The 18431-nt window shown below is 42.3% G+C and overlaps 1 long non-coding RNA gene across 2 annotated transcripts in view; it reads right to left on the bottom strand.

Annotated features, from left to right (window-relative positions):
• Positions 1 to 247: 247 nt before the first annotated feature.
• Positions 248 to 18431, bottom strand: part of LOC145341032 (uncharacterized) — a 35174-nt gene continuing 16990 nt past the window's right edge. For both annotated transcript variants that reach the window (XR_013886331.1, XR_013886330.1), the window contains exon 3: positions 248 to 817. This is a non-coding gene — a long non-coding RNA (uncharacterized LOC145341032). The remainder of the gene's footprint in view (positions 818 to 18431) is intronic.

The following is an 18431-nucleotide window of genomic DNA, read 5'->3' as shown; positions in this document are numbered from 1 at the left end:
AACACAAGTAGCACATGTGTTGTGGCTTGCATAGCATTCTAACTTATGTGCATTTGTCTGCATGAGCAAGGCACATTCAATACACCTCCTTCAGGGCAAATTATTTTTGCCGGTTTTAAGAATGCAGCACTTGCAATTGCATTTCAAGTTTCAGAGATAACTAGAATGCTTGCTTTATGCTAGGATTATAATGCAGATGCACATGTTTTGTTTTGATTTGATTTGATTTATTATTGTTATATGTATTAGCATACAGTGAAAAGTATTGTTTTTGCACACAATACAGACAAAGCATAACGTTCATAGAGAAAGAAACGAGAGAGTGCAGAACATAATGTTACAGTTAGAGCTAGGATGTAGAGAAAGATCAACTTAATGCAAGGTAGGTCCATTCAAAAATCTGATGGCAACAGGGAAGAAGCTGTTCTTGAGTCGATTGGCATGTGACCACAGACTTCTGTGTCTTTTTCCCGATCAAAGAAGGTGGAAAAGAGAATGTATGTGGGATCCTTAATTATACTGGCCGCTTTGCCAAGGCAGTGGTAAGTGTAGTCAGAGTCACTGGATGGCAGGCTGGTGTGCGTGATGGCTTAGGTTACATTCACAAACTTTTGTAGTTCCTTGTGGTCTTGGGTACAGCAGGATCCATACCAAGCTGCGATACAACCAGAAAGGATGCTTTCTATGGTGAATCTGTAAAAGTTGGTGAGAGTCGTAGCTGACATGCCAAATTTCCTTAGCCTCCTGAGAAAGTAGAGGCGTTGGTGGGCTCTCTTAACTATAGTGTCAGCAATGCTATCAGTCTTGGGGATTCGATCTGTACTGGGAAGAAGATAGAACATGGTTGCAATCTTTGCTGTGACCCAGTGATATTTATTGTGTTTTGTCTTTCTCAGCTGACTGAATTTTACCTCATGCAACAAAGTCTCGCCTCTAAAACAGAAAGCGTGTCCTGGGCTTATATGGCTTGATGGCAGGAAGAAGAGAGTGATTTTACTGGTGACAACCATCCAATGGAGAACAGCAGTCTACTTCTCCGAGCTGCCAGTCCTATGAGCCAATAGAGGTGGCTGCCACTGAAGGTACAAGGAGGAAAGGGCACCTCTAACTTTTCAAATATTTTCTGGGGAAAGAAAGTAATAGGAAAACCACATAACTTTATTAAAACGCCTATGGAGACCCCTTTGCGGGTCAAATGGCAACCAGAAAAGGAGGCCCCTCCCCCCCATTACTGTGAAGGTGCTGGGAGGTCACTTGGAAGTGGCTGGTAGTTTCCTCACGTGGCAGAAGCTGTACCTACTCACAACAATGACAGCAGGGGAAATAAAGTGGTTGTTAAATGGCCAGATAATGGAAATAATTGGCCACCTGCATCCAGTCATTCCCACTTCTGGGAATATCCTAGGGCACTGGGAAGATGATGGGCTTCTGCCCCAAAGCCTTATACCTGGGTTGATATTCTAAAGCGTTTCAAAGAATGAGAAGCTGATCTCATTGAAACTTAAAAAGTTCTTACAGGATGCAAAAGGGTAGATGCAGATAGGTAGTTTCTCCTGAGTATGAGCCTTATACCCTTTTATGAGTCTTTGAGCCCACTCCCACGGGGCCGGTATAATTTCTGTCCAGGTACTAAATTGCTGCTGACACAGCATTGTTCAAGTAGCAACTTGGAAATTCTTAACCAAATTTTTGATTTGGTAGGATATGGGTTCAGGTTCCACAAGGACCATGTCAAGCCTAACACTTTGGGAGGTACCGGGCAGAATATTCCACTCCCGCCAGTGGCAGGAATCATAGTGAGTAAGACCACTAAATTTGATGCAATGGGAAAGGTCAGTTTCTGCCAAAGGGAAATTAGTTTGGAATTTTGTTCTCCAGACTTTGATGGAGGTTAAAGATGGGTTGAGTTTCTTACTGGTCTGTATTGGGAACCACATTTGCAATTCATGAATGCTAATTTAAAGGTCAATTCACTGGAATTACATTGTCTCTTCAAATTAAGTGCCCCGCTAGTGGATAATTAAAACTATCAGTTTCATAAAAGTGTGTAAGTGGCACACACCGGGAGAACTTCACTTCATTCAAAACTTGGAGATCAGTAGATGCAGTTTTCGCCAACATGTTAGAGTGTTGCTATGTAATATTGGGTAATATTGCCCCTCTAGACACTTTTGTATCTCTCTTTTGTATCACCTTAAACCTATGCCCTCTTGTTTTAGACTCCCCTATCTTGGGAAAAGATAGCACAAGCTGTACCAAGGCTGGGCTTGGGAGGCAAAATCAAGGAGGGGAAGACAAAACTGGGGTTTGGGGGAAGTACAAATGTGGAGGGGCAGGAGTGGAGTGGTGTGGAATACAAGGGGGGAGGGGTGGGAGAGCGGCAGGACAAGGGAGGGGAAACAGGAGGATGGAGATGGGAGACAGAAGTAAAATGAGGGTGAAACATGAGAACAGGGGGAGGTGGGATGGGATATAAAAGCAGTATTTGGGGGGAACACTGGAGCAGAGTGTTTTGGGTGTCATTGAGAAGCAGAACGTAACACGCCAGCCTGCAATGAGTCTGTGCGGGTGTCATTTAAATATGGTGGCAGGACCTTTAATATCGTGAGATAATGATGAGGTGGACAAATCCCTGCCTACCTTATCACAAGATTCAACAAGCTCCTCATTGATGCATAATTAGTGAACTGAAAAGTGTAAAATCATGTGGAGTAATCTGACCTGCCGGCCAGTGGAAGTTACACCAACTTTCCACCGCACTTAGTCTCCAGAATGGAAATTTCCGTCCTCTATCTTAATTGATAAATGGTAAATCATTTGATAGCACAATTAGAAGAAGAACAGAGGACTTTACTCAGCATTGTGCCTGATACCCCTCATCTCCAACATCACAAAACCAGATTAAATCATCAATATTTCACTGCTGTTGTGAGATTTTGCTGTGCACAAATCAGCTGCAATGTGCTCTACATTGCAACAGCAAGAGTACTACATTGGTAATGAAAAATTTGAGACATCATTAGGTTTAGAAGAGTGCAATGTAAATCGAAGTTTGCTTCATCTTAGTATGGCTCAATTTTGCACGTGTAGAATACACAGCTATGGGCAATATTATGTACATGCTACATACACCTTGATATTACCTTGATTAATACCTAAAATTCTAAAGTAGTGTATTAGGGATAGAGTCATAGAAGTTTACAGCATGGAAACAAGCCCTTTGGCCCAACTTGTCCATGCTGCCCTTTTTCTAAAAACCCCTAAGCTAATCGCATTTGGCCCATTTCCCTCTATACCCATTGTACCCATTTAACTATCTAAATGCTTTTTAAAAGACAAAATTGTACCTGCCTCTACTACTATCTCTGACAGCCTGTTCCAGATACTCACCACCCTCTGTGTGAAAAAATTGCCCCTCTAGACACTTTTGTATCTCTCCCCTCTCACCTTAAACCTATGCCCTCTAGTTTTAGACTCCCCTATCTTGGGAAAAGATATTGACTATCTAGCTGATCTGTGCCCCTCATTATTTTATAGACCTCTATAAGATCACCCCTCAGCCTCCTATGCTTCAGAGAAAAAAGTCCCAGTCTATTCAGCCTCTCCTTAAAACTCAATTCATCAAGTCCTGAGAGCATCCTAGTAAATCTTTTCTGCACTCTTTCTAGTTTAATAATATCCTTTCTATAATAGGGTGACCAGAATTGCACACAGTATTCTAAGTGTGGCCTTACAAATGTCTTGTACAACTTCAACAAGACGTTCCAACTCCTGTATTCAATGTTCTGACTGATGAAACCAAGCATGCCAAATGCCTTCTTTACCACTCTGTCCATCTGTGACTCCACTTTCAAGGAGTTATGAACATGAACCTCTAGATCTCTTTGCTCTGTAACTCTCCTCAATACCCTACCATTAATTGAGTAAGTCCTGCCCTGGTTCAATCTACCAAAATGCATCACCTCGCATTTGTCTAAATTAAACTCCATCTGCCATTCGTCAGCCCACTGGCCCAATTGATCAAGATCCCATTGCAATTGGAAGTAACTTTCTTCACTGTCCAGTATGCCACCAATCTTAGTGTCATCAACAAACTTAATAACCATGCCTCCTATATTCTCATCCAAATCATTAATATAAATGACAAACAACACTGGACCCAGCATTGATCCCTGAGGCACACCGCTAGTCACAGGCCTCCAGTTTGAAAAATAACTCTCTACAACCATCTTCTGGCTTTTGATAAGAACCAATTTTATATCCATTTAGATACCTCACCCTGGATCCTGTGAGATTTAACCTTATGCAATAACTTATCATGCTGTACCTTGTCAAAGGCCTTGCTAAAGTGCATGTAGACAACATCAACTGCACTGCCCTCATCTACCTTCTTGGTTACTCCTTCAAAAAACTCAATCAAATTTGTGAGAAATGATTTTACACTCATAAAGCCACGCTGACTGTCCATGCATTTCTAAGTGCCTGTAGATCCTGTCTCTCAAAATACCTTCCAACAATTTATCCACCACAGATGTAAAGCTCACTGGCCTGTAGTTCCCAGGCTTTTCCCTGCAGCCCTTTTTAAACAAAGGCACAACATTTGCCACTCTGCAATATTCAGGCATCTCACCCGTGACCATCAATGATTTAAACGAGTTATCTCAGCTAGGGGACCTGCAATTTTCTCCCTAGCCTCCCACAATGTCCTGGGATACACTTCATCAGGTCCCGGGGATTTATATTCCTTGATGCGCTTTAAGACTTCCAGCATCTCCTTCTCTGTAATATGTACACTCCTCAAGACATCACAATTTATTTCCCCAAGTTCCCTAACATCCATGCTTTTATGTTCATTTAGGATTTCACCCATCTCTTGTGGATTCGCACATAGATGATCTTGTTGACCCTTAAGAGACCCTACTCTCTCCCTTGTTACTCTTTTGTCCTTTATGTATTGTAGAAGCTCTTTGGATTCTCCTTTGCCTTACCTGCCAAAACAATCTTGTGTCCCCTTTTTGCCCTCCTGATTTCTCTCTTAACTCTATTCCTACAACCCCTACACTCTTCAATTGATTCACTTGATCCCAGCTGCTTATGCATGTCATGTGCCTCCTTCTTCTTTTTGACCAGGGCCTCAATATCCTGAGTCATTCAGGGTTCCCTACTTCTACCAGCTTTGCCCTTCACTCTAAGAGGAATGTGTTTATCCTGGACTCTGGTTAACACACTTTTGAAGGCATGCCACTTACCAGACGTCCCTTTGCCTTCCCACAGACTCCCCCAATTAACTTTTGAAAGTTCCTGCCCGATACCATCAAAATTGGCCTTGCCCCAGTTTAGAATTTTAACTTTTGGACCAGACCTATCATTCTCCATGACTATCTTAAAGCTAATGGAATTATGGTCACTGATGCCAAAGTGATGCCTCACTAACACTTATTTCCCAAGAGGAGGTCAAGTTTTGCCCCCTCTCTAGTTGGGCCATCCACATACTGAATGAGAAATTCCTCCTGAATACACTCAACAAATTTCTCTCCACCCAATCCTCTAATGCTGATCTAGTGAGTAACTTCAGAAAATGTATGTGTTTCAATAGAAATGGTCATATTCTAAACATATATTATAAATGCCCATGTTTGCGATGAAGACAGGATCCACTCATGGAAGATGTTAGCAAGCAATACATGGAGCCAAATTCTGTTTCGATGTTTCCCTGAAACAAAATATTAACGAGAAATGTTGGTTTTCTTGAATGTGAAGTATATTGATGGAGGAGGAGGGAAAAGGAGACGAAACAGTTTTAGATAGATGCAGAAAATAATGCAAGGTGGTGGATTACTTACTTAGTTGGTCATGACAGCCATTCAATTCCCTCAAGCACAGGTATTGAAATGACTAATGACTGGATACTGTATGTTAAAACTAAAATGCTGATTTAAATCTATAGGGAAATGCTGCACTAACTGGACAGGGGATTTTGTAAACAAATAGCACAAATACCTTTGTGCTTGTGCAGTAAAAGGAGGAAAATCAGCACCTTAGGTTTTATCTCCTGGCTACAAGCTGATGGCACAGCATTGATAAAAGATGATCAACTTGCAGCGTTAACTCTGTTTCTCTCTCTACAGATGTTGCCTGACCTGCTGAGTATTTCCAACATTTTCTGTTTTTATTTTAGATTTACAGAATCCTCAGTATTCTCTGCTTTTCAGCCCAACTTTGCTGTTTCTCTATGGCTGGATGGGCTTGTGGAAAATTATAAATGCTGCCAACTATGGCAAAGCACTAAGGGTAAGCACAGCTAAGTCAGCCTCTGTGCAAGTACAAACATAGTTGAAAGGTTTTTTTGAAATTTTTGTGCTTAATCACCTGCCTGACATTGCAAATTGAAATTATTCTGAAACTTACACATTATCCTAGGGTTCAGACTCGCAATGGATAAAGTGTTAATATTGTACAACTATATTTTTAATACAATGTAAATCATCTATAATCTAAAGGCAATTATTAAAGAATAAGTGGACAGTAAAAGAACAGGATTGTGAGTTTCAATATCATTTTAGGCACTAAGTGGTAGTAGGAAAATGAACATTCACCTGAACGTTTTGAATCAAGTTTTGTGAAGGATTGAAAAATGACTAATATAAGTTTATCTAAATTCAACATCAGGTTCATAGAGATGCCACAACAGTTTGACACTGTGATGAGTAATGTGCATGCAGATTATTTAGTGAATAACATAAAATCAAAAAAAAACCAAACATAAAGCATCAAATTTTAGTAAGATCATTTAGTTTCTGCGACGAAAATGATTTTCTTTTAACACCGACAGGAAGTAAAACTGGAGGTTCAGAATTGTAGCTGTCACATTTTACTTGGCCATTTTGCTGGTGGATCTATGGTGGGCAAGCACTTCTTTGTTTTGACCCTATGGTTATCAGCATGGAAGACAGGCTCCCTGGTATTCACCAGGAAGTTGTGCCCGACTGCAGCAAAAACACGGAGCAGGATTTTAAAGGGTGCACGTTGCCTGCCCCTAAGTAAGAAGTCAGTTCGGGAGCACACCCTGAAAAAGAACGGCTATCTTGCAGCCATTTTACACTCGGATGGTTGTTCATTGGCTTATGGTGAAACTCACCCCCACCTAGGAATGAAATCCCACCATAGACAGCCTCTGACCAATTGAACTGGCTGCCAGTTCTGGACTCCCAGCAGTGCCAGGTCCAAGCAATGGCCACTGCTGAGACTACAGTTAGTCATAGAACATAGAATCCTACAGTGCAGAAGAAGGCCATTCAGCCATTGGGTCTGCACTGACCACAATCCCACTCAAGCCCCATCCCCTTAACCCCATGCATTTACCCTAGCTAGTCACCCTGACACTAAGGGGTAATTTAGCATGGCTAATCCACCTAACCCACACATCTTTGGACTGTGGGAGGAAATTGGAGCACTGGGTCCCTACATGCTGTGGGGCCCCAAAGAAGAGGAGATTATGGAAGCTGGACTTCCGGTAACTCTGGGGTAATGGCAGGGATTAACTGGAAGCCTCTGTGAGGGGGTGAAGGAGGTGGGTGGCCAGGTTTGAGAGGCTGGGGGACTGGATTAAAAGGGTGGATGACATTTGTGGGGGAAAATACAATACATCCGATGGAAACCGGGAACTCCCCCTTCTTGTCCAAAACCAGCTCACCTAGTGAAACTGCTGGGCCCCCACCCTTGGTCTCCCCCTACTATGGGTAAAATAGTGGTGGGGGGGATGAGGCACTTAAATCAGCATTCATTGGCCATTGGAAAATGCTTGCAGAAACACTTGGCTTTGTCTGCAGAGTGGATCAGTCGTGACATGAGAAACTGCAGCTATATGGATGGATGCATTCTAATGAAATGTCAATTAAAGAAGCATTTGCATTGTAGGAATGCAGATTGCCAGGGGCACTGTTAGTCTCCTGCAACCAGCATTCAAAAGTCCATGAAGCAGGTACTGGGGCTGAATTGAAAACAAGAAGATCATGTGATCACTCAAAAAGCAAGATTCTCTGCAGCTGCACGAGATAGGCTTCTCTATAACGTTTTAATTATTGGTAGCAGCATGCTGGTAAATTCATGGGCTGGAATTTATGTCCATCTTCTGGCATGTTTAAAGATGGAAGGCTCATAAAATGCAGCACATGGGCTGCCTGTTGCCTTGCCACCCACCCTCAGCCTGTCTTCCATTTACAGAGGCCAGTGGAGGAATTGGTTAACATCCCATATCTGCTGTAAGATTGGTGAAAAGGAACAGGAAAACCTGGTTCTGTCCATTCAGCAAAGTAATTTGCAGGAGGAATCTTTGTCCTGTACAACAGCACAAATTGCTTTGAATAAATGGGGCAGTTCATAGTGAAGGGAGTGTACATTTTTAGAATCAAGTAAGGCAACGATACTCCATGTCCTTCAGCATATTTATAATTTTCCATACAAAGATCATGATCGATACAAGTCTTTTTTAAAGAAATAAATAGTTGCATTATAGATACTTAATCACTTCATCACAATTTCTCAAGTAATTTCAAACAACAAATTAGTTTATGGAGTGCTGTGACTTCTGTTATATAGTCAAAGATCATGATGAGTATTGTTCCCTTTGCCCAAAGAACAACAAATTGCAAAACATTTCCATGGCCCTGAACATAACATCTATTTCTCCATATTCCCCTCCACCCATCAAACAAGTTGAATCCTTCTGAAGATGTGCTATTACAGGATTCATACATTCAAAATCAGATTCTAGTACTTCAATGACAGTAGTAAGGCAGATATTTGGGTTTTCACCAAGTGGCCCATATTTCTAGTGAGCAAGAACAGATGGTGGTGGGGACAGCAGTGGAAAATCCGCATCAGAGATCAGAGCTCTTCAAATTCTGCTCAGCTGGACACAACTTCTGTACCTCTGAAGCCACTCTTAAAAATGTGAATCATTGACCAGCAGCAGAAAATATGTAAATATATTGGCAGGCCTTCCAAGCACTATAACAATAATTGCCAAGATGATGGAGTTCACCTCAAGCATGAACGGATTGCTGACACAGGGCATTGTGATAATGTCTTCATTAATAGAGTGGCCAACTCTATGGAACATTAAATGGTCCAATCAAATGAGTGACTGGGTATCCACTCACCTATCAACTTGTCTGATAACGAAAAGGAAGACATGAATTGATGGAGATCAATGGGAGGATGTGCAAAGCATTGGTTTTGCAGGGCTGTTTTGAGTCAGTGACATTGAGGGTGGAAAGAGTGACCGTTACATGTGCTTCTGAGATCAGTTCATTATTGCAAACTCTTGCATTTATAACAGTTTCCTGGGCAGTGCTATAAGCATTTGGTGGTGCATTGTCCCCAGGTAGACACCCCTTAAGTCTGCTTGCGGGTCTGAAGACATTAGGGAGGTTGAACTGTTGCAGGACGAGGGCATCATTACAACTCCAGGGGAATTTTCATACACCTGCATAAATAGCTTCTTGTGGCTGCACACCAGCTGCACATTTTTGACCAGAAACCCATGTAGTTGATGGACAATACTATCTAGGAATGCCCATATTGGCATGTGTATGCAGCTGATGGTGGCAAGCCCCTGTGGGAAGTCAGCAAAGAAACAAGTCTGAGTGCCAGCTCATGTTGACTGGCACCATCGCAGATGAAGTTCACGTAAACACCAACCAACCATCATTCATCTGTCTTATGCATTTGTGGGCTGCCGACGAGCTGCTCCTGGAAATTTATCTTTTTAGAACCCTGAAAGAATCAAGAAGCTAAAAAGTTGAGTGCAGCAGTAACTTTGACAGCCACTAATAACATACAACCTCCAGGTCCAGAAGGCAGCACGTCTTCTTTTAGGAGGCTGCAGATATCTGCTACCACCTCACGTGACACCCTTAGCATCTTGAAACACTGCTGTTTGGACAAGTCAAGGAAACTCAGCCTGCATATCGTGACCTCTCTGCTGATATCTTCTCTGCCTCAGTCCAGTTACAAGTCTCTTGAGCAATCTTCTGCAGCTGCTGGCTAAATTGGTCCTTGTTTGACATCCAGTCTAAGACAGCCATAGTGCCACCCATCCTGATACGATTCAATGTATAAAGACTCAGCAGAAGAACTGTGAACAAACCCTGTCTAAGTAGATAAGAAAATAGCTATGAGCACAGAGGATTTGTTGCAGCATTTCCACGAGTTTGGGGCCACCCCCTCAATTGCTGTTGTCTGCTCATCTTGCCTCCAAACCCGGAAAACAAGTGGATGCACACTAAATCTAGAAGTGTGTTAAAACATTGGTTCATTTAGGTGATTAGCATTTGTTAACAGACAGCCTCCTCGCTCAAGAGGTTTGTGCTCAAGTAGCTTAACAAGCCCAAGTAAAACATGGATCATCAGGAGTGAGTATCCTGATGCACTGACAACTTTGCCCAATATAACCTGTGGTCTGCCAGGTTAAAATTTTCTCAAAATGACAAAAATAATATAATTGAAACAATGAACTAATTCAGTTTTAAATAGTATTCAACAAACTGACCTAATCACACTATGGTATTTGTTGAATTATGAATACTATTACGCAGAAAAGTATTGTTGTAAAGGTCACCAGTAATAACAATACTTAACACTCCTAGAAATGATCAATACTCACATCCGAGATTTTAATTCTCCTTATACATACAACAAAATACAGTAGAGGAAAGGAAACCTGAAAGATTATTCAATATACTAAAACTATTTTTCTTTTTAGGTCTTTGAGTTATTTTTTGAATGAATCCGTACATTAGAAAATGTCCTACTCACTCCCCACCACTATCAGAAAGTGTAGTTCTTTTGGAGCTGCTCCTACAATAAGGTCTCTAGATGGCAGCAGTGGCACTGTATATCTTTATGCAGATACAAACTTCTCAGTATTAAAGAAGCCTAACAACATGAATGCTTCTAACAAAATCACTTGTCTCACTATCTGTGTCTGTATGCAATAAATGATCATTTGGGCCAAATTTAAAAATAATAAGAATGATTCAGAATTTACTGGATCATGTTTTTAGCATTATTAATATGTAAATCATACGGCAGCTTGTGGCCAGGGAGAGATGCCCGTGAATTGTGAATTATCATAAGTTATCGGACAATTTCCATCACTGTCTTATGAAAGTGGCAGCTCGCCCTCAATCTCCACATGAATTTTGTGAAGTCACTGTACTTGCATATTAATTGTCCATTAAACTCTGCATAGAAAGTTACAGTGAGTAATTCAATATATAAGTAACATTTCACTGAGGAGATTTACATTTTTGCAATACCTTCAACCCTTCCAGTCCAGAAAGGATGGAATTTAAACTTGGCGTCTCAATTTAAAAAAATTTAAATTTAATTTTAATATTTTTCCATTTTAAAGTTTATTTACTCTTTAAATGGAGAAGCATAGAACCACTGACAGCAACTTCAGGATTTCTGCTTTAAAAGTTTAAGAAGTTTATTTATTTGTGTCACAAGTAGGCTTATGTTAACCCTGCAATGAAGTTACTGTGAAAATCCTCGAGTTGCCACATAGCAGCACCTATTTGGTACACTAAGGGAGAATTTAGCATGGCCAATGCACCTAACCAGCACATCTTTCGGACTGTAGGAGGAAACCGGAGCACCTGGAGAAAACCTACAGATACGGGGAAAACATGCACAGTGACCCAAGCCAGGAATCCAACCTGGATCCCTGACATTGTGAGGCAGAGCTAAGCACTGTGCATCGTGCTGCCCACCCACTGCTTTCTGTCTGTCTGCTTTTCTCTCTTCAATCTTTCCCTCTTCATTTTTCTTTCAGTACCTGTTCTGACTTTATTCGCCAACTCATCCAAACTCCAGTCTTTAGGTCTATTGTATTTATCTTATGCCTGAATGCTCTTTCTCAGATAGCACAAACACAACATTATAGCTTGATTTTATCATTTGATTTATTATTGTCACGTATTAGTATACAGTGAAAAGTATTGTTTCTTGAGTACCATGCAGACAAAGCATATCGTTCATAGAGAAGGAAACAAGAGAGTGCAGAATGTAAAGTTACAGTCATAGCTAGGGTGCAGAGAAAGATCAATTTAATGCAAGGTAGGTCCATTCAAAAGTCTGACAGCAGCAGGGAAGAAATTGTTCTTGAGTGGTTGGTACGTGACCTCAGACTTCTGTATTTTTCTCCCGATGCAAGAAAGTGGAAGAGAGAATGTCCGGGGTGTATGGAGTTCTTAATTATGCTGGCTGCTTTGCCGAGGCAGCAGGAAGTGTAGACAGAGTCAACGGAGGCTGGTGTGCGAGATGGATTGGTTTACCGTCACGACTTTTTGTAGTTTCTTGCAGTCTTGGGCAGAGCAGGAACCATACCAAGCTTGATACAACCAGAAAGAATGCTTTCTATGGTGCATCTGTAAAAGTTGGTGACAGTCGTAGCTGACATGCCAAATTTCCTTAGTCTTCTGAGGAAGTAGAGGCATTGGTGGGCTTTCGTAAGCCATTTCCACTAGAATCTGCATGATTTTGCATCCTGTTAATAGGGTGCAGCTGAAGCCCCACCTGGAATTGATCTCCCCAACCAATTATCTGTACTGCTAGTGGGATATCATGTCACCTTAGAACACGTCCGGATCAACGAGTTGTAGACATGTCTAGACTCACCTGGAAGAAGGTCTGGGACAGGTTGCGGAATGGAAATTGCAGATCTCCAGCAACCGTGGACTCTGGAACACCGCATGCAGCAATGGGTGGATGGAGAATCAACCACATGTATCTTTAGGAGCTTCGAGGATGAGGATTTTGGTGCTTTGTTGGCTGCATGAGGTGTTGTTGTGGGGGGGGGGGGGAAATGGAGGAGATGGATTAGACGATAAGGGGAAGAATGAGGATGTGGACAGGTGAAGAGGCCAGGAGGAAGACCAGGGAAGTAGGGGAAAGAGCGAGACGCTCCAGGAGTTGTTAAAAAGAGAAGTGGTTTATGAAATGAGAGGGTGGGAAGGACCGTGATAAACTGCAAGTGGTGGGGGGAGGGGTGTGCAGGTGTGAACAGGAATGCTGGGGAAAGAGGGAAAATGGGTTCATATGGTGGTATCAATTGATGAGTCCTGGGGTGCACGCTGAGTGAATTGGTAATAAGAAGAGATGTTAAGGGGGCAGTAAGAGCTGATAGGGTAGGAGGGTGACAGTTCTTGATGTTGGGTGAAGGGATAGTGATGTTGTTAGAAGGCACAGAAGTAAAATTGGATTCTGGGGGTAAGAAGGATGAGGAATGTCTTGTTTATTGTCATGGCTTGGCCTCTTCAGGAAATGGACATTCACCTGCATGGAATGGAGAGTGATGGAGGAGGGTAGGGTGTCTGTGGGGATGTCAAAGCTCACACCAGGAGGGTTAACGGAGAGGAAGGATATGAGTCACAGGAATAGGTTGGAAGGTGTTGGATGTGACATTAGAAGTCACATGGACCATGGCCACTTGAAACTATCTAGATCGTCGAGGTGGTGACCTTGACATGCTACATGAAAATTGGGCCATCAGAGGTGGGTGAGTGGCAAGTCAGCTCAACTAGACAATGGAAGGGGAATCCCAGCGTGCAGTTTGGACAATGCACGTGTGAAGGGCAAAGACTCAGCATATGCAAGAGACCCCTTGCACATGGTTCATGCTGGCATGGCTGAGACCCTTGCCTTCCTTCACTTGCCTGATTCTGGGAGACATAGATACAGCTTGGGGTGTCACCCTGAAGTTGGGGGTGGCGGGGAGGGGAACACACAGGTCAAATGACTACCAATCACAATTAAATCGCATCAGACCTCATTAAAATGCTTATGTAATCTATTTACAAAGTTGTAAGAACATTAACAATTGTAAAGCACCAGTGCAGCCTCAGGTGAAATCATAATTCTCAATTTTTCATTCACGTCCCCTAAATGCTCCCCTGTCATATCTGTATCAGGGATGGAGGCAGCCTGCCAATCAGTTTGCCCTGTTGACTTGGATGACCTTGGTGGACGTTCTTTGAATGTAGGGCCCTAGCTTACTTTGGCTGTCCTGCTGTGAGGCAGCTGTTTGCTCTGCGGTTACAGAAGATGAGACTGAAGGGGTCACAAACAAGGGGGATTTGGAAAGGTCAGATAACCTCAAAGTCCTGATTGGGGGTCCAATGGGTGGCCAACAGTGCTCCTCCTTCCCTTGGATGCCCAAGAGACTCTGTCTGAATCCTTGAGGAAAGAAAGGAGCACCTGGAGGGATATAAATGTCCATTCGCCATCTTGTGTAGCCATTGCAAATCTCATCCATGGTTGCAGTGCATGTTTTGGCGTTCTGCTGGACAATGTTCTCCGTGGTGTTCACCATTCTCCCCATGTCTACATCTGCACAGGTTGGAACCACTTCATTAGAGGGCAGGCAGACAGACTCCTCTGCCTCATGTGCCAATTCAGCTGGGGGCCTCCGTGACCACCGCCTGATGTTCCACCACCTCTCGCTGCATCTTCAGCGCCTTGTGTCAGGCCAATCCCAGAGGCTCGCCATCCTACTCAGACACAATTGATGCCTCTTCCTCAGCAGTAGTTGGATCGCCCCTCCATATAGTGACCACCAGAGTATGATAATTTGTCAGAATGAGATCTAGTGGGTGGGTCAGTGGGTAAATGGGTGAGTGAGGGAATAGGTTAGTGGGTGAGTGAATATGTGAAAATGAGTGGGTGGGTGCATGAGTGGGGGTTGGGTCTGGGAGGTAGCTATGCTGGTTGGGAACGTGGTCAGGGAGCACTTGGGTTAGTTGTGGTGGCCATTTCACTTAGAAGTTGCCTCATGTGTGACTCAAAATATCATGATGCAGTGAATTGACTAAAATGAAAAGGCGGAGTCCTCAAAATTAGACATGATGAAAAGGAATCTGAGGAAGACGATTATGGTAATGGTGAATCTGAACAAATTGTATTGGTCACAAGTACCTTTCATTCTGTAGATGAACATGATAGTTGAGGACTCCTTTAACTGTGAACTGTGCTGGTTGACAGAATATGAAACAGATGAGCTAACGTGTTATTTTTATTCATAAGTAGTGAGGATTTTTGAAGATTAAGGAATATAAAAGTACTATTTGTTTTAGGTTTGGTCATGATAACAATTCTAATTCCAAGCACAGATGTAGTCTCTTGCAGGGACTTCGCTCCTCCCTCTGTCACTGGATCACAGGCCATCAGTAAGGCTGGCCAATAATATATTTTCCACGACCATCCTCAACATCAGTGCCCCACAGGCTGTATCCTCAGCCTGTTACTAATACATCTATGACTGTGTGGCCAAATTCCCCTCCAACTCGATTTTCAAGTTTGCTGATGATACCACAGTAGTGGATCGGATCTCAAACAATGATGAGACAGAGCACAGGAAAGAGGTAAAGAATCTGGTGAATTGATGTGATGACAATAATTTCTCCCTCAATGTCAACAAAATGAAGGAGATAGTCATTGACTTCAGGAAGCGTTGTGGAGGGCACGACCCTGTCTATATCAATGGGGACGAAGTAGAAAGGGTTGTGAGCTTCAAATGTTTAGGTGTACAGATCACCAACAACCTGTTCTGGTCCCTTCATGCCAGTGCTGTAGTTAAGAAAGCCCACCAACGCCTCTACTTTCTCAGGTCCCTGCTCTGTCCAAGACCACAAGAAACTACAAAAGGCTGTGAATGAAGCCCAGTCCATCATGCAAACCAGACTCCATCCATTGACTCTGTCTATACTTCCCGCTGTCTGGGAAAAGCAGCCAGCATAATCAAGGACCTCACGCAGCCCGGATATACTCTCTTCCACCTTCTTCCAATCGGGAAAAAGTTACAAAAGTCTGAGCTCGCATACCAACTGACCCAAGAACAGCTTCTTCCCTGCTGCCATCAGATTTTGAATAGACCTAACTGATATCACAGTGATCTTTTGCTACACCCTAGCTATGACTGTTACACTACATTTTACACCGTCTTCTTTCCTTCTCTATGTAGGGTATGCTGTGTCTGTATAGCGCGCAAGAAACAATACTTTTTACTACATACTAATACCTGCAACAACAATAAATCAAATCAAATCTAATAAGTCAATGCTTCAATGAAAAAGGCACCAAATAAATTTGGCAATGATCATTAAAAGGGACATGTTTTTGGAAAGTCAACAAGAGGCTTTGCAGATTACCCAATCAGGATATGTGCATCCTTTAATAAAACCTAATATTTCTCAGTGTTAGACAAGTATTAATTATGTCAGATAAGAATCAGAGAGCAAAAAACCAAACTGGCTTAAAAATACATACACAAATTGCTCATTTTACTCTTAAAGGTTAAAAATCCTACTAAAAGGTGCAATGAAAACTGTACAAAGCTAATAGAAGTGATTAGTAAGAAGTAAATTGTAGATGTATTAGAAGATGCCATATCCCACTGTAAGACTTCCATTGGCACATGACTTTAATGAAATAGTCATTATGGATCAAAAGGAATAGTCCCATGGTTAGAAATATTTTTCATTCTACATTTTATAGACTGTCGACCAGATTTGATCTTTCTACAATGATACTTAATAGGGACAAACATGTTAATATACATCTGAAGTTTCTGACTGACAATGGAAGGGAATTTGCCAATGATGAGTTCAAAGAAAACATGAGCCAGAATTTTACACTCCCCCACCAGCATGTTTTCAGGGGGCGGGGGGCATGAAATTGAAGGAACAGGATTCCCTCTGGATTCCAGCCTGCGCCAATCATGCAACAATTTTATGCTAGTAGGGGCATGACTTCAGGTGGGAAGCCTGACCTTGTTCCAATTCAGGCTGTTAAGTGGCCAATTAATTTCTTGTCCCTTCTCAATTCTTAGGTTGGCAGGAGAACTGACCTTGAATAACCCAGCCAATAGTTGGAAAATCAACAGACTGACATCTCAGGCAAGAAGGGAGGGGTAGGGGAGCTCCATCGAAGCTCCCTCCTGAAGTTAGGTGTCCTCCCAGTAGTCTCTGCCCCTCCCTTTCCCACCCCCACCTCTCAGAGACCCCGGTGATCTGGGATTCTTTCAACTTACCTTATTTTCTAGTGATCGGACTTAAGTCTCAAGCATCCTCATGCAATTCTTCGTCAATTCACTGCAGCTCTTATCACTGCAGAGAATGTGAAGCTGCTGGCCTATCAGATCAGCCGGCAGCTCTCTAAGATGGGACTTATTTCCAAGTGCAGGGAGGAAAACCCGTCTACAGCCACTTAATGCTCATTTGAGTCTGAAACAGCAGTGCGGCACTTGGAGCGGGCAGGGATGCGTTCCCCACTGACTCTTTGAGAATTGAGATACTGCCATCCGTTAAAATGAACATCATGATCATTAATACTGCAGCTGAAAATCCTTTCAGCAATGGACTCTGTGAATGGAATCATATGACGATTGGTGAAGTGCTGTATCAAATTTTATTCGATCAACCAGACTGAGTTGTAAACTGCCCTGGCATGGGCAGTTCATTAAAATAATTTACTCCAGTTGATTAGAGTATATATTCCCTGTCAAATAGTCTATGGGCAAAATGCCAAATTGATTCTGCAGTGTGCAATAGTCCTTCTGCCCTAAAATTTACAACAATTCTTTCAATTTTTTTCTCCTCATTTAAATGCTTTACATGCAGAGGCGGGCGTTCATCAAGGCTGAAGTCTCTGAGAAATTTGGAGAGCAGTGAGACAGAATTTAATTCAGGAAATTTGGTGCATAATAAAAGAGAGGGCAATAGAGAATAGAAAGGCCTTTATTTGGTAATAGGTTGTGATGATAAGATAGTGCTTATCAAATATAGTAATCAAACTGTTGCGATTCATTCCTCATGATTAATCTGAATTAATAAAAAACTTTGGACTCTGAGCAACTGTTAGAAGTAAACAAGGCACTCTGTACACAAATGCTGATACATATATTTTGTGATGAAGATCCGAAGGAACAGAATACAAGAATAGATCATGGACTGGATACTGCTGATGTCAGTGATCATGGTACACATGATACAGCTATCAGATCTAAAAGCCAACTGCCCAAAGTGGGTTCTCAGGTGACATGTATCGGGACGGGGTTAGTGAATAGAGAGAGAGGAATGCAACAATTGAGGGACAGGTGGGAAAAACTGCTGGCAAGTTTAAGAATTGGTTGATTGGTCAGGGTCCTCAAGAAGTGAGGTCCATGGGCTTGCAGAAATGGGGGTGAAAGAGTGAAGAATAAGAAAGCACGACGCAAATACTGATAGTGGATCTAGAAGTAACGCTTGTAGCAGAAAACCAGAGAATTGTACCAGAGGAAGAGCTTTCACTGGGGCGAGAGGAAAATCTCACATTTGCAGTCATATATAAAAGTGCTAAGATTGCACAGATTGGACAATGAAATAAAGTGT

This window comes from Carcharhinus amblyrhynchos, chromosome 3 (genome assembly GCF_965287045.1).
Source record: "Carcharhinus amblyrhynchos chromosome 3, sCarAmb.v2.hapA, whole genome shotgun sequence".
Taxonomy (NCBI): domain Eukaryota; kingdom Metazoa; phylum Chordata; class Chondrichthyes; order Carcharhiniformes; family Carcharhinidae; genus Carcharhinus; species Carcharhinus amblyrhynchos.
This window is presented reverse-complemented; position numbering and strand designations above follow the sequence as displayed.